Source organism: Aquarana catesbeiana, linkage group LG13 (genome assembly GCF_042186555.1).
Source record: "Aquarana catesbeiana isolate 2022-GZ linkage group LG13, ASM4218655v1, whole genome shotgun sequence".
In the NCBI taxonomy this organism is placed as follows: Eukaryota; Metazoa; Chordata; class Amphibia; order Anura; family Ranidae; genus Aquarana; species Aquarana catesbeiana.
In genome coordinates, this window is record NC_133336.1 from 160,022,671 (window position 1) to 160,037,978 (window position 15,308).

Below are 15,308 nucleotides of genomic sequence, written 5' to 3' on the forward strand. Positions count from 1 at the left end.
GCAGATCTCCCTTTTATTGATCTTCCCTGTGCTGAATGGACAGAAAAGCACTCAGTTCTTAGAACTTTCAGGTTAACAGTTTTAACCACTTCAATACTGGGCACTTTCAGTCAATTCTTGCCCAGGCCAATTTTCAGCTTTCGGCGCCATCGCGTTTTGAATGACAACTGCATGGTCACGCACTGTACTCATATGAAATTTTTATCATTCTTTTTCACACAAATAGAGCTCTCTTTTGGCGATATTTAATCACCACTGGGGTTTTTTTTTTTTTTTGCTAAACGAAATGAAATGAAAAAATACTGAAAATTTTGAAAAAAAAACTAAAACGTTTTTCTTAGTTTCTATTATAACATTTAGCAAATAAGTAATGTTTTCTTCTTCACTGATGGACACTGGTAAGGCTGCACTTATAGGCACTGACAAGGCGGCACCGATTAAAAGTGTCCCGATTACCTGTGTAAATTTCCCATCACACTTGCTGGTTACCGACTCCCCTTTCCTCATGCTTTGACAGCACGTGAGGAAAGGAACGCCGATAACCAGCAAGTGCGTTAACATGTGATCAGCTGTTATTGGACACATCTGATCACATGATAAAGGGCTGCTGTGATTGGCCCTTTACCTCAATCTGTGATCAGCTGTCTCCGAAGGACACAGTGATCACAGAGCACATCTGAGGCGTGTTCTGGGAGGACGTCCATGGACGCCCTCCCAGAAAAGAGCCGTGCTGTAGATATATTTCTGCTATGCCGTGTTATTGAAGTGGTTAAAGTGATAAGAAACCTGTTTATCCGTGGCCTTCTCTCTTCCACATATTTCCAAAGTAATTAGTTAAGATAATTCTCAGCTTCCAGGAGGTAGAAGGACAGAGATCTGATGTCACATACTGCACAGCATGGCGCACAGAGCTTAGTGTAGTCTGAGTGGAAGGAAGGGACACACCCCCCTCTATGCAGTCTCACTGGCTGCACAGCTGAGGCTGTCAATCACCTGCTGTGTGTTGGGGGGGTGAGGGGGTGGTGCCTTCTCAAAGGATTACCTGGTGTCTGGAAAACTGTCAAATAGAAGAAAGGACACACACTGCTATAGACTGAGGCACGTACACATTATATGCTTTGTTCAGCTTGATTTACAACCACTTTAATATCTTAGTGGCAGCAACCATGCAAATCGGAGATACTCGATACCTCCATATAGAGTACATGTGTTCTTCCCTGTTGGACTCCAGAACACCTTTGTCATGGAGATTTGAAGTGTTCTTTAGTCCAACAGGGAGAACTCAGGCATGGCTGAGAATACTGCTTGAAAATTCAGCATAGGCAGCTAATTACAGGAAACTAAAGTGATATGAAAGCTTGATTTTTAAAAGGTATTTCAGATACTATTAAAGTGGTTGCATTTTTTTTTTATAAAATAATAAACATGTTATATTTGCCTGCTCTGGGAAATGGTATTACACAGAGCAACCCGAAACCTCCTCTTCTGGGATCCCCTGCCAGTGCTCTCGGCTCCTCCTCTTCTGTGTGTCCCACCATAGGAAGATGCTTTCTATGGTGGGACACCTGTGGTCAGGATTTCATTGATAGCAGCAGGAGCTGCTGCCTCTGAGCTGAGAGGGAGAAACTGTAACAGCAATGGATTGAGACAGGATTCAGGTAAGTATCAAGGGAAGTGAGGGGGCGATACAACTAATGGAACACAGCTTGAGAGCATGCAGACACGGTGTGCCTCCATACCAAGCTGTTTAATATGGGGACACACGAAGAAGAGGAGGAGGCACCAGGATCACTGCTGGGGGGGCAGAGAAGAAGAGGATCAGGACTGCATAGAGCAGGTGGATATAAATCAATGATTTTTTTTTTTTTTTTAATCTGATTTTTTGGATTTAAAAATCTGATTTTTTTTTATTTAAATCAATTTTTTTGATGTTTATCAAATTTATTTTAATAAAATGCTTTTGGCGCAAAAGTCTAAAGATAGTTTTCTATTTAGGATACATTAATAATTTAGTGTATTCAGCATGAAATGGAGCTTAGTTACGTAGCATGAGGCTGTATATTCTGCAATATTTACATTTTTGGTAAACTCATTCAATGAATCCAAGCTCTGCAAGCTGAGATAACATGCACTGTATTGATGCATTCACACAACGGGGGTTATTTACGAAAGGCAAATCCACTTTGCACTACAATATTTATATAAAAGGAACATTCCTGAACTTTGGTTTATCTTATGGTTACTGTGACATTGGGGTTGATTTACTAAAGGCAAATCCACTTTGCACTACAAGTGCACTTGGAAGTGCAGTTGCTGTAGATCTGAGGGGGACATGCAAGGAAAATAAAAACAGCATTTTTGCTTTTACATGATTGGATAAAATCAGCAATGCTTCTCCTCATTTCAGATCTTACCCTCAGATCAGCAACTACACTTCCAAGTGCACTTGTAGTGCAAAGTGGATTTGCCTTTAGTAAATCAACCCCAATGTCACAGTAACCACGAGATAAACCAACGTTCAGGAAAATTCCTTTATCCCATTGTTTTGCAAATCTATGTACACTACAAACTGTATGATTGAATCGGTTCTGATATCGCTGTTTTACCAACCTGACAGCCTCTTATTACAAATAGGAAACTTTCATTTTATTTGTAAATATTAAAGATTCTAACTACCAGCAAGAATAAGTCCTTACATTTAAAGAGCATCTGTCACTTCAGATCCATCATGGCAGTGCCTGTTAGCGGGCATCCACTCACATGCTGCCGCCACCTCCCTCACCTTGTTGTGTCACTGCCACATCACCAGCTTTCCTATTAAAGTGAATGAGACTTTTGGTGAGTCAACAGCGGGTCAGAGGAGGAGTCGCTGCAGGACAGTGAAGACAGTTGCTCCTTAAAAAATATGATTTAAATCAAGCCTTTTTACTAGTGACTTAAATCAAATTCACCCTAGTATAACATGTCTGTTATTTTAACCGCTTCCCAACCAACCGCCGCAGTTATACTGCGACAGGTTGGCTCCCCTGCACGAGCCGTCATAGCTATACGTCAGCTCTCTGGGTGGGGATTACAGGCGCATGCCAGCTTCACAGCAGGGGTGCCGATGCTTGTGGCAGACAGTCGCAATGACCGCTGGCCACGAGTGATCGTGACCAGGAGACACAGAACAGGGACGAGTGTGTGTAAACACACACTTCCCTGTTCTGTTCTGACAGGAGTGACAGATTGTGTGATCCTATTAGCTAGAAACCACGATCCGTCACTTCCTCTAGTCAGTCCCCTCCCCCTTCAGTTAGAATCACCTCCCAGGGAACACAGTTAACCCCTTGATCGCCCCCTAGTGTTAACCCCTTCACTGCCAGTGACATTTTTACAGTAATCAATGCTTTTTTTTTTTAGCATTGATCGCTGTATTAATGCCAATGGTCCCAAAATGTGCCCGTCATAAGGTCGCAGTCACGATAAAAAAAAAAAAAAAACGCAGATCGCCGCCATTACTAGTAAAAAAAAAAAAAATTATAATAAAAATGCTATAAATCGATCCCCTATTTTGTAGACGCTATAACTTTTGTGCAAACCAATCAATATAGGAGCTCAACTATGAGGAAAGATTGGAGGAACTGAATGTATTCGCTCTTGAGAGGAGAATAAGGGGGGTTATGATCAACATGTTCAAATATATAAAGGGTCTATATAGTGAACTTGGTGTTGAGTTATTCTCTTTACGGTCAACCCAGAGGACACGGGGGCACGCTTTACGTCTAGTGAAAAAGAGATTTCATCTCCAAATACACAAAGGTTTCTTCACAGTAAGAGCTGTGAAAATGTGGAATAGACTCCCTCCAGAGGTGGTTATGGCCAGCTCAGTAGAATGCTTTAAGAAAGGCCTGGATACTTTCCTAAATGTACATAATATACCTGGGTACTAACATTTATAGGTAAAGTTGATCCAGGGAAAATCCAATTGCCTCTTGGGGGATCAGGAAGGAATTTTTTTCCCCTGCTGTAGCAAATTGGAGCATGCTCTGCTGGGGTTTTTTGCCTTCCTCTGGATCAACTGTGGGTATAAAATTGGGTATATTGGATTGTACGATATTTTTTATTTTATTTATTGTTTTTAAGGTTGAACTGGATGGACTTGTGTCTTTTTTCAACCTATGTAATATATGCTTATTGTGATTTTTTTTTTACCAAAAATATGTAGAAGAATACATATCAGCCTAGACTAAGAAAAAATTAGCTTTTAAAAAAAAAAAAAAAAAAATGGGGATATTATAGCAAAAAGTACAAAATAATGCGTTTTTTTCAAAACTGTAACTTTTTTGTTTATAGCACAAAAATAAAAACCGCAGAGACAAATACCACCAAAAGAAAGCTCTATTTGTGGGAAAAAAAAAAAAAAAAGACATCAATTTTGTTTGGGTACAACGTCACACGACCGCGCAATTGTCAGTTAAAGCGACACAGTGCCGAATCGCAAAAAGTGCTCTGGTCAGGAAGGGGGTAAGTTCTTTCAGGGCTGAAGTGGTTGATAAAAAAAAAAAAAAAAAATAATAATAATAATGTCTTTAGTAACACTTTAACAGAAACATACATTTTGAATAATACCTTTGCACAATATAAATGGAGGTTTTCTATTTTTGTCTGAACATTCTAAAGTCTCTCTCAGCCTTTTCAACCCAAAAAGGGACCTAGGAAATAATTTTAAGGTCTCAGGGAACCTCTGCTATAATGTATTTACTAGGGGACAGTGGGAAGAACGCCCCTACATTGGAGATCAGTGGAAAGATTGTCCCTTAGGCTGGACATACACTGTGTGAATTTCACTCATTGGGTGGCCCTGTGGGCCGCCTCTTGTCCGACACCCTTTGACTGAAAAAAATGAGGAAGTCGTGGAAAATTATCAGCTGCAGTTTGGGAATCAAAATACAATAGCTGCAGTGGGAGGATGGAGGAAACTTTCTTTTTTTTTCCATTCAGCCTGCATCAGCTTTAGGGTCACTATACAGTAAAATGAGGCTCTACCTAAGCTATTCAATCAGGAAGGCCCCTGTTCTACATAGTGATTGGTAGATCTAACAGGAGATTGTACAGACCAACTAGGAATGAGCTCAGGTGTGTTCGGACACAAGTTTGAACCCACCTATCCCGCCAGGAAGCTGTCACTGCAGACAGTCAATCATAAGCAGTGGAGACATTCCCAAGTCCAGCAGCCACATGTATATAAAGGTACACGGCTGCAGGGCAGGGAATGCCTCTGACTCTTATGATTGGCTATCTGCCGTGACAGCTCAGACAGTTTTGGACTCCAAGCATGCCTGAGCTCATCACTGAGGGCCAGTTCACACTGGTGTGATGTCAGAGATCGGATGTGATTCGCACCGCACTGCAGTGAAAAGTCACATGCGATCTCTATGCGATGCAATTTCAGCCATAAGGATCGTATGGCTGAATTCGCATCAAACTCGCACAGGGCCCTTTTTTTTTGTCCGCAGCAGAATCGGATCGCATGGGTGTTCACACCCATGTAATCCGATACCTGTCCAAGTTTTCAGATCGCACTGCGATATGCAAACTGATTTGGGGGGAGGGGGGGTCATTAACTTTTACCTGACACTCTCAGCAGTGTGAACTGCCGCTGGGAAACATGCGATGTGGAACCCGCAGTGGATTTGCAGGGTTCCTGCATCACAGTAGTGTGAACCGGCCCCAATTGTAACGTGTAGAGAGCTTTACAATGGGGCAGAATACCACTACTGAGAACAGCTTAATTATTTAATTGGTGTCTGCTGTGTGGTGTTGGACCCAGGCCCATTTAGGCTGGGTTCACGCTGGTCCGACAAACGCTCCGACATTGGGAGCTCATGTCGCATGACGTGTGAAATTCAATGTTTCCCTATGGGAGCTGTCCTAACTGATCCAACACAAGTCGTTCCGACTTTAGAAATGCTCCCTGTACTACTTTGGTCCAACTTTGATCCTACTTCAGCCCATTGACTATCATTGAAGTCGGATCGCCGTCTTGCATTATCCGACTTCGGCATGCGACTTGTGCCCAGATGATCTTGAGGGGGAACTCTGCGCCAAATTTTAAATAAAAAAACGGCATTGGTTCCCCCACCAAGAGCATACCAGGCCCTTGGGTCTGGTATGGACCTTAAGGGGAACCCCATACGCTGAAAAAAAACGGCGTTGGGGTCCCCCCCAAATCCATACCAGACCCTTATCAGAGCACGCAGCCCGGCCGGTCAGGAATTGGGGTGGGGACGAGCGAGCGCCCCCCCCTCCTCCTGAACCATACCAGGCCGCATGCCCTTAACATGGGGGGGTGGGTGCTTTGGGGCAGGGCAGGGCGGGGCGCCCGGCGGGCCCCCCCACCCCAAAGCACCTTGTCCCCATGTTGATAAGGACAAGGGCCTCTTCCCGACAACCCTGGCCATTGGTTGTCGGGGTCTGCGGGCGGGGGGGCTTATCGGAATCCGGGAGCCCCCTTTAATAAGGGGGCCCCCAGATCCCGGCCCCCCACCCTTTGTGAATGAGTATGGGGTACATTGTACCCCTACCCATTCACCTAGGGAAAAAAGTGTCAATGAAAAAACCCAGTACACTGGTTTTTAAAGGAATTTATTAGGCAGCTCCGGGGTCTTCTTCCGACTTCGGGGGTCTCTCCGGCGTCTCCTCCCGGTGTCCTGATCTTCTGCCGGCTCCTCCACTATCTTCTGCAACTCTTTTGCTAGCGACGGCCCGGACTTCTGCCTTCTTGTCTTCTTCCCATGTTGACACGACGCTCTCTCCAGCTGGAATGCTCTCTGAGCGTTCCGCAATGGACTTATATAGGCGTGACCTTGCCCCCTTATGAGGTCACTGTCCCGGGGCATGCTGGGACTGTGCCGTCATAAAGGGGCGTGGTCAACATCACCCGGTGACCATGACCCCTAAAACGTCACAGTCCCAGCATGCCCAGGGACTGTGACGGCATAAGGGGGCGGGGTCACCGCCTATACAAGTCACATTGGAGCGCTCAGAGAACATTCCAGCCGGAGAGAGCGTCGTGTCAACATCGGAAGGAGAGGGAAGGAGACAAGAAGGCAGAAGTCCGGGCCACCGCTAGCAAAAGAGCTGCAGAAGATAGCGGAGGAGCCGGCAGAAGATCAGGACACCGGGAGGTCACGCCGGAGAGACCCCCGGAGTCGGAAGAAGACCCCTGAGCTGTCTACTAAATTACTTTAAAAACCTGTGTACTGTGTTTTTTCATTGACACTTTTTTCCCTAGGTGAATGGGTAGGGGTACGATGTAACCCATACTCATTCAAAAAGGGTAGGGGGCCAGGATCTGGAGGCCCCCTTATTAAAAGGGGGCTCCCGGATTCCGATAAGCCCCCTGCTTGCAGACCCCCGACAACCAACGGCGGCCAGGGTTGTCGGGAAGAGGCCCTTGTCCTCATCAACATGGGGACAAGGTGCTTTGGGGTGGGGGGGGCCGCAGGGCGCCCCCTTGCCCCAAAGCACCCACCCCCTCATGTTGAGGGCATGCAGCCTGGTACGGTTCGGGGGGGGGGTGCTCGCTCGCCCCCACCCCCATTCCTGACCGGGCTGCGTGCTCGGATAAGGGTCTGGTATGGATTTGGGGGGGACCCCCCCACGCCGTTTTTTCGGTGTGGGGGGTTTCCCTTAAGATCCATACCAGACCCAAGGGCCTGGTATGCCCTTGGAGGGGGAACCCATGCCAGTTTTTTTTTATTTAAAATTTGGCGCGGAGTTCCCCCTCAAGATTCATACCAAACACAGTGCTGGGCATTGGCGGGGATCCAAGGCGGATCCCCGTTCATTGAAAGTCAGACGTATGCCGGCTTCATGTCGCAGGGCAAAGTCGGATCCAAAGTAGGACGGCTGTCGTGTCACACTAGTGTGAACCCAGCCTTAGGTAGCATCTGATGGAGGGCCAATCAGCCACAGCTTGAGGAACCCCTAGAAACCTAAGAACATTTGGGGCATAGTTCGCCTTTACAAGAAAAAAAAAAAATTCCTGCAGATAAAAACTGTGCAACTTTGACCAAAGTTAAAAATTGCCCTTTCCATAGGTGTAGGCAATTAATGTACCTCATGCAGCCTGACTGAAAAACTCCCAGGGAATCACATCATCCTGTCCTGCCTTGTTGCTAGGACATTGCTTAGTTGACTCCAAGTTGTTACTGTTCACTTCCACCATAACAGTAGTGAGCTCTCAAGCGCTGAGCTCAAAACTACTGCGTCAGGAAAGAGAAAGTGCATGTGAAGCGGTCTGAATCAGAGAAAGGGCTTGCTCCTGTCATGCTGGGGGTGAAAAGAAGGAGCTAGGACTCTCGTAGCAACATCCTAGCAACAAGTCAGGATAGGATGAAGCCATCTCTTATGCCGCATACACACGGTCGGACTTTTCGTCTACAAAAGTCCGACGGACGCCGACGGACTAAAGCTGGCTGACAATCCTATCGTGTGTGGGCTTCCCCAGACTTTCAGCGGACTTTTCCAGCCGCAAATCTGACGGACTTTAGATTTTATTTATTTATTTCAGGTACTTATATAGCGCCGTCAATTTACACAGCGCTTTACATATACACTGTACATTCACATCAGTCCCTACCCTCAAGGAGCTTACAATCTAAGGTTCCTAACACACATTTGTACATACTAGGGACAATTTAGACAGGATCTAATTAACCTAGATTTGAAACATGCTTCAAATCTTTACTTCGTAACTACGCCGGACCCAGAAATCCGCTCGTCTGTGTGCTAGTCCGACAGGCAAAAACCCACGCTAAGGCAGCTACTGGCTATCAACTTCCTTATTTTAGTCCAATGTACGTCATCACGTACGAATCCGTCGGACTTTTGTGTGATCGTATGTAGGCAAGTCCGTTCGTAAGAAAGTCTGCCGCAAGTCCGCCAAAAGTCCGTCGAAAGTCTGTCGGACTTTTGTAGCCGAAAAGTCCGACCGTGTGTACGCGGCATTAGAGTTTTTCAGTCAGGCTTCAGGAGGTACATAAATGGCTTATACTCATAAAAAGAGAATTATTCATCTTTGGTCAAAGCGGCACAGTTTGTTTTTATCGGTACTTTTTTAAGCTATTTTTGTATTTTGCAGAGAAATTGGGTAATGTACAACATGAATGGTACCGATCAAAACAATCACAGTGTACAATCACATATGCCGTGTACACACGAGTGGACTTTACAGCATCAAAGGTCTGACGGTCTTTCCGACGGAATTTCGACGGAGTTACTACGAACTTTCGAACGACCGGACTTGCCCAGTCTAATTCGAAAGGATATCGGTTTGAACGTGACGACATACGAAGGGACTAGAATAAGGAAGTTCATAGCCAGTAGCCAATAGCATTGTTTTTTGTCCGTCGGACTAGTATACAGACGAACGGATTTTTCGACCAGACTCGAGTCCATCGGAAAGCAGACAGAATACATACATTGTAAGCAGGAATACTCTAATGCAATTTTGATATGCTGCTTGATGTTAATGGCTACACTGGAAGGATCTCCAAAATTCTGCACTACTTGTTTCCCCCACCCTATACCTAAACACAACTGAGTCCTCTAAAGGCCCATACGAACGATCTGACTTTTTGACAACAAACATGCAAACGACCTGTTTTAAAGGCAACATCCGACCGTGTGTACACTCCATCGGACAAACTTTTTCATTTTTCATCGGACAAATGTTGGCTGTGTGAACAGAAACTTGGCGGCAAGTCCGACATCGGCAAGTCCGATCGTGTGTACACAAAATCATCGGACTTTAGTACAAAGTATAAACACGCATGCTCACAACCAATGCAAAAGATCAGACAACAATACAGAAGTTGACTCAAGGGTGGCGCCGGAGAATTGAACGTCCTATTTTGAAGCGTCGTCAGTACGTTGATACATCACTACGTTTGTGTTTGTTGCCTAAAAGAGTCCTGCCGTGTGTATGCTTAACAAGTTCTCGGCCAACGCCCTTTGTACAGAAATCCACCGAAAAGTTTGTATAAAGTCCGATTGTGTGTACGAGGCTTTACGCTCCATCACTGTCCTGGCTGCAGCACCACTACTCTCTTCTTCTCACAAGAGACATAGGCTCCCTCAAATTCTGTGACAAGGCAGTGGAGGTGTGGCTGTGCCACACTATGTCTATAGACACACACACAGTCTGGCTCGGGAAGCGCACCTGCACAGGTGCCCCCTCAGTACACAGCTAGCTCAGGGAGCACCCGAAGGAAAAAAGGAGCTAACAGCGCCGGCGGGGACTGAAAAAGAAGAGGTAAGGGAACGTTTTATGTAAGATTATTGAACAGAGCAGGTAAGTATATGCTCTTTTTTTTTTTTTTGCTTTGAAATAAAAAAAGGAGCCTATAGAATCACTTGTAGGCTTCGTTCACATGGCCGTAAAAATGTTACTGCTGTTACTACACGTGTTTTCTAAGAGAAACGTTTCTGTGTAACGATCAGTAAATTACTTGCGTATAGGTGCGTTTAAATACATAAAGATGTGTATGCATACATAATTATTTTTTTTCCCCCTTTGTTTAGACTTAATTTATGTGCTTACAAACGCATATACATGCATTTAAACGCAAAAAGCGCATGATCTAAGATGCAGAGTTTTGGATTCTGTGCTATGGAAATGAATGCAATGCATTCATGTGTCAATGACTCCATTGAAAACAATGCAGTTGTGTTCAGATCTGGAATTAACCCTTTGGTGCCAGCGCCACCTGGCCTTTTAAGGCATTTTGGATGCCGGGAGGCGGAGCAGGGTTTAGGATCATTTGACTGCCGTGATTGGCTGTCAAAGTGATTGGAAAGCTCCTGATCGCAAGCAGTGATCGGGAGCTGTTAGCTGCCGGTGACGGGAGCGGGCAGGGCGTGCGCTCTCAGCACAGCTGTTTCTGCAATATGTTTTTACAAATGTGTGGTCGCTCTGCGCCAAGGCCCACCTGCTGAGAGGCCACATAATTGTGTGTCATCAGCGCCAAGAGGTTAAAAAACACTTGTACATGAGTTTTTTAAAGTCGTGTGAGTGAAGTCTAAGAATGTTTTTTTGCACCATATCTCGTTATACTTGTCTGTGTTTGCATGCCAAGATACGTGTACATTAGTTTCAAAGGTACCTGAAATTTTCTTTTTGTATTTACCAATAAAAGATTTGTAAAAGAAAGTGCGATGTTAGAAAACAAAAAACTACATGCTAATCTAAACACCTTGGGGTTGATTTACTAAATCAGGAGAGTGCAAAATCTGGTGCAGCTCTGCATAGAAACCAATCAGCTTCCAGTTTTTTTTGTTAAAGCTTAACTGAACAAGCTGAAGTTGGAAGCCGTTTGGCTACCATGCACAGCTACACTAGGTTTGCACTTTCCAGTTTTAGTAAATCTACCCCCAAGTTACTAATCTACCCTACAAGTGACATCTCTACATGGGGTGCCAGGAAAGTTGCTGCTCAAGAGTTAGGTAAAGGGGGGGGGGGGGGGAGCGCCAGGCTGCCAATAGTGTAGTAAGCCTGTTGCAGGAGGCGTGGTTTGGCCTTCGAAACACGTTCCCAATTAGCTACAACACCCAGGAACCTGACAACTATTGTCGGCCTTATGCCTCTCTTTTCCCCTTCCCCAACTGTTTTGCAGAGCTTGGGTCCCCAGCCCTGCTCAAAGAGGCAGACTAGCTTCAGCCAGCTGTGATAGTAAGACACTAGATAAAACCTATACCTCCAAGATTAATTCCTTTTCTCTGTCAATTGTTACATATTTATAATTTTATTATATACGGTGGCAATTTATTGCTCAGTAAACATCTATAAATGATCTCAGTATTACCTTAGGTTATTATAGCGACCCCCCCCCCCCCCAACTATTCAATTTAAATCTTACAGATTTCATTTTCAGCAAGTGTAGGGCTGAATTTGTTTTTTTATGTGTTGCTGCTCAAGACCTTCTGGGTACATGGCAGCGGTGGCAGCACGGTCTACCAGGCAGCGGTGGCAGCACGGTCTACCAGGCAGCGGTGGCAGCTCAGCCACTAGGCAGCACAGTCACCAGGCAGCGGTGGCAGTACAGTCTACCAGGCAGCGGTGGCAGCTCAGCCACTAAGCAGCACGGTTGGCCAGGCAGCGGTGGCAGTACGGTTGGCCAGGCAGCGGTGGCAGTACGGTTGGCCAGGCAGCGGTGGCAGTACGGTTGGCCAGGCAGCGGTGGCAGCTCAGCCACTAAGCAGCACGGTTGGCCAGGCAGCGGTGGCAGTACGGTTGGCCAGGCAGCGGTGGCAGTACGGTTGGCCAGGCAGCGGTGGCAGTACGGTTGGCCAGGCAGCGGTGGCAGTACGGTTGGCCAGGCAGCGGTGGCAGCTCAGCCATTAGGCAGCACGGTCACCAGGCAGCGGTGACAGTATGGTGTAGCACTGATCTTTTGATTTCTTAGGAGTTTCTGCTCAAGACCTGCTGGGTACATGGCAGACGTGGCAGCACGGTCACCAGACAGCTAACCAATTACATCAATTAACAACTAAAAGAGGATTATTGTGGCAGCTGCCTTATTAGTAAATGAAGTTCTGTGACCACCTAACCTGGAGGCCTTCCATTCTCTATAACCAGTGTAATGTCAGGATGGGAATGAATGACATGTATTGATAAATGAGAGATTCCTGAGCTCCCATCCCTCCTTCTCACACAGCCCTTCCTGGCACCTCACAGGCCTCTCCCAGCACAGGCTCATCCCCGGGAATGGGAACTCCAGCAACAGGTTGTACACTTCAATGAGCTCCACACATCACAGCTCCTCATACACTACACTGGGCCAGCTCAGTAAGCGATGGCCAGGCGCAGTTCTCTGCAAATGCTGGCATTTGTAGTTCCATTAAGCTGTCTCAGTAGAACTACACCCTTCACACCCCCTTCACCTTTGTGTACAGGTTGTGTGGAGGAAGTCCCTCTGCCCCTAAGCCCAGCCGCGGACCGTACCTTGTATAGCCAGCAGACGGTCTCGTCACTTTTGCAGTTTCGGTACAATAATGTTCCTTCTCCCTGCACGGAACGTCAAGACAGTGACGCGGGAGTATCCCAGACTTCACCTACAGCTACTGCGCATGCGGGAACAACAGGGGAAAGCCAGGCAAAAGGACGCTGCGCATGCTCACAAACCCTTGTGAGGTTTCGATACCGCGCATGCGTGTTCTGTGGGGCTGGGAAGACTAGTTCATGTTTAGTGGTTGGAACCGGAATGACGTAACGCGGTTAGAGATCAGGGGTGCTCCCGTAGGGAAAGCTTGACAACACGCATGCGTAGTGAAAACGGCTACAAGACAGCGCTCCCTCTGCTGGGGAAAGCATAGATCTACAGTTCTTCTCAGGACTGAAACCGAGTTACTTGATGCATATATGATTGTACAGTACTGTATTGCTGCTGCCACAGCATTTTAAAACAGGACAACTTACTAAATCGGTGACCCTCAGCACCTACCATCATTAACCACTTGGGGGCAATTTTTTTCGTTTTTGTACACGTCACAATCTGCATCCCCCACCAAATTAAATATTTTCAGAAAGCAGAGACCCTGAAGAATAAAATGGTGGTAATTGCAATTTTTTTATGTTGCATAATTTTTGCACAGTTTTTTTAGCAAACGCTTATTTTTAGGAAAAAATACACCTAAATGTATTTTAAAGCCAACAAGTACAATACTGGACCAATTTCTTTCTAACATATAAAAGATATAAAAAGCGTTGTGTTGAGTAAGTAGATATCACAATTTCAGGCTGGGTTCACACATATGCGAATTGGATGCAGGTTTTCCAGCATCCAAATTGCATGACAAGAAAGTGTGATCGGCTTTCAATGGAGCTGCTTCATCCATCTCCGGGGCGGCTATGGAAGGCATTGAAGAAGGGTCCTGTGCGTCTTCTGGTCCAATTCAGGTGCAAATTCAGGCAAAAATTTGCACCTGAATCAGTGAGCAGGAATGCACCGGACCCCATGCTGTGAGCCGCGGCCGCAGAATATGTGAATGAAGCCTCAAGTCTTAAAATTGCATATGCCTGTGGAGTCTCAAAAACTTATGGTACACAAAACTGTCCATAGGTGACATTTTAAAAGCCTTTACTCATCAGTTTAGAGCTAGCCCAAAATTCTGGCCCTAGAATTATTGCTCTCACCCTCATATTTCCATTATCCAATCATGTGCAAGCAAAAATGCTGTTCTTTTATTTTCCTTTCACCTTATTGGGTGTTCTTTACAAAGTGAAGCTTCACCACATTCACTAAGCTCTGGGGAAAATGAGTGCAACTGAACCTGCAAAGTGCACAGTCTATTTGCCTTTAGCAAATGAACCCTTTGGGGGTCTGTTAGACCCCACAATGTCCTCTCTTCCCGCCCTCCAATGCAGCTATTCAAACACCGATCATGTTTGAATAGCTACATTCTCAGCTACACTAGCCTAGAAATGACAGCTAAGACCCTGGAAGTATTGTCATACAAATCACTTCAGGGGTCATTAGTTGCAAGAGGAATCGGGGAATGAATCTTCTCCAGAGTTCCCCCTGCTTTCACTGAGGAAGTAGTTACCCATGATACCAGGCTCACCGGAGGAACAGGAGAGCCTGGAAACTACAGCGGGTGCTGCCAATCGGGGGTGGGGAGGAGTCACCCTTTGACAGCTCTATAAAAGTGATCGGGGGGCTCTATAGCCACTTGATCACTTTTAACGGAAAGCCCTTTACCAGCTTTTAAAGCCTGTACCAAGCTCACAGTTGCAGCAGCAGCTATGAGCTTGATTTAACCACTTGCCTACCATGCCATCTATAAACGTACCTTGGTAGACAAATGGTTAAGGGCTAAATATTCACAATATTCAATATATGTAATGTTAGCAAAATCATGTAGTAAAAAAAACACAGACCACAGACATGCTACAGTAAGGTGACTAGATTTGCCCAATGAATTCAAGGGGGCACCTTACAGACCACGCCACTTTTAAATCACACACACACAACCATTTTTGTAGCCACACCCACTAAATCAAACCCTTAAACAATTGGTCACAAAGTTTTGTAAGAAGAGACAGATATTCAAGTTTTGAAGTTTAAATAAGCGCACAAAATATTTAAATGTGTAGCACCCCCCAGATAGGTGCTAGCATGGCATGGATGTTAAAGAAAAACTCAGCCTCAAAACAAAAAATAGGATTTTTATAACAGCTTACCTGTAAAATCCTTTTCTTGGAGTACATCACAGGACACGGAGCCATAGTAGTAACTATATGGGTTATATAGGCCACCTTTAGG

General features: G+C 45.6%; 1 protein-coding gene across 1 annotated transcript in view; it reads right to left on the minus strand.

Annotated features, from left to right (window-relative positions):
* PALS1 (protein associated with LIN7 1, MAGUK p55 family member) overlaps window positions 1-13,152 on the minus strand; it is a 282,364-nt gene extending 269,212 nt beyond the window's left edge. The window contains exon 1 of the mRNA XM_073608605.1: window positions 12,989-13,152. The gene's annotated coding sequence lies outside the window, so the exon portion shown is untranslated. The remainder of the gene's footprint in view (window positions 1-12,988) is intronic.
* Between the last annotated feature and the right edge of the window lie 2,156 nt (window positions 13,153-15,308).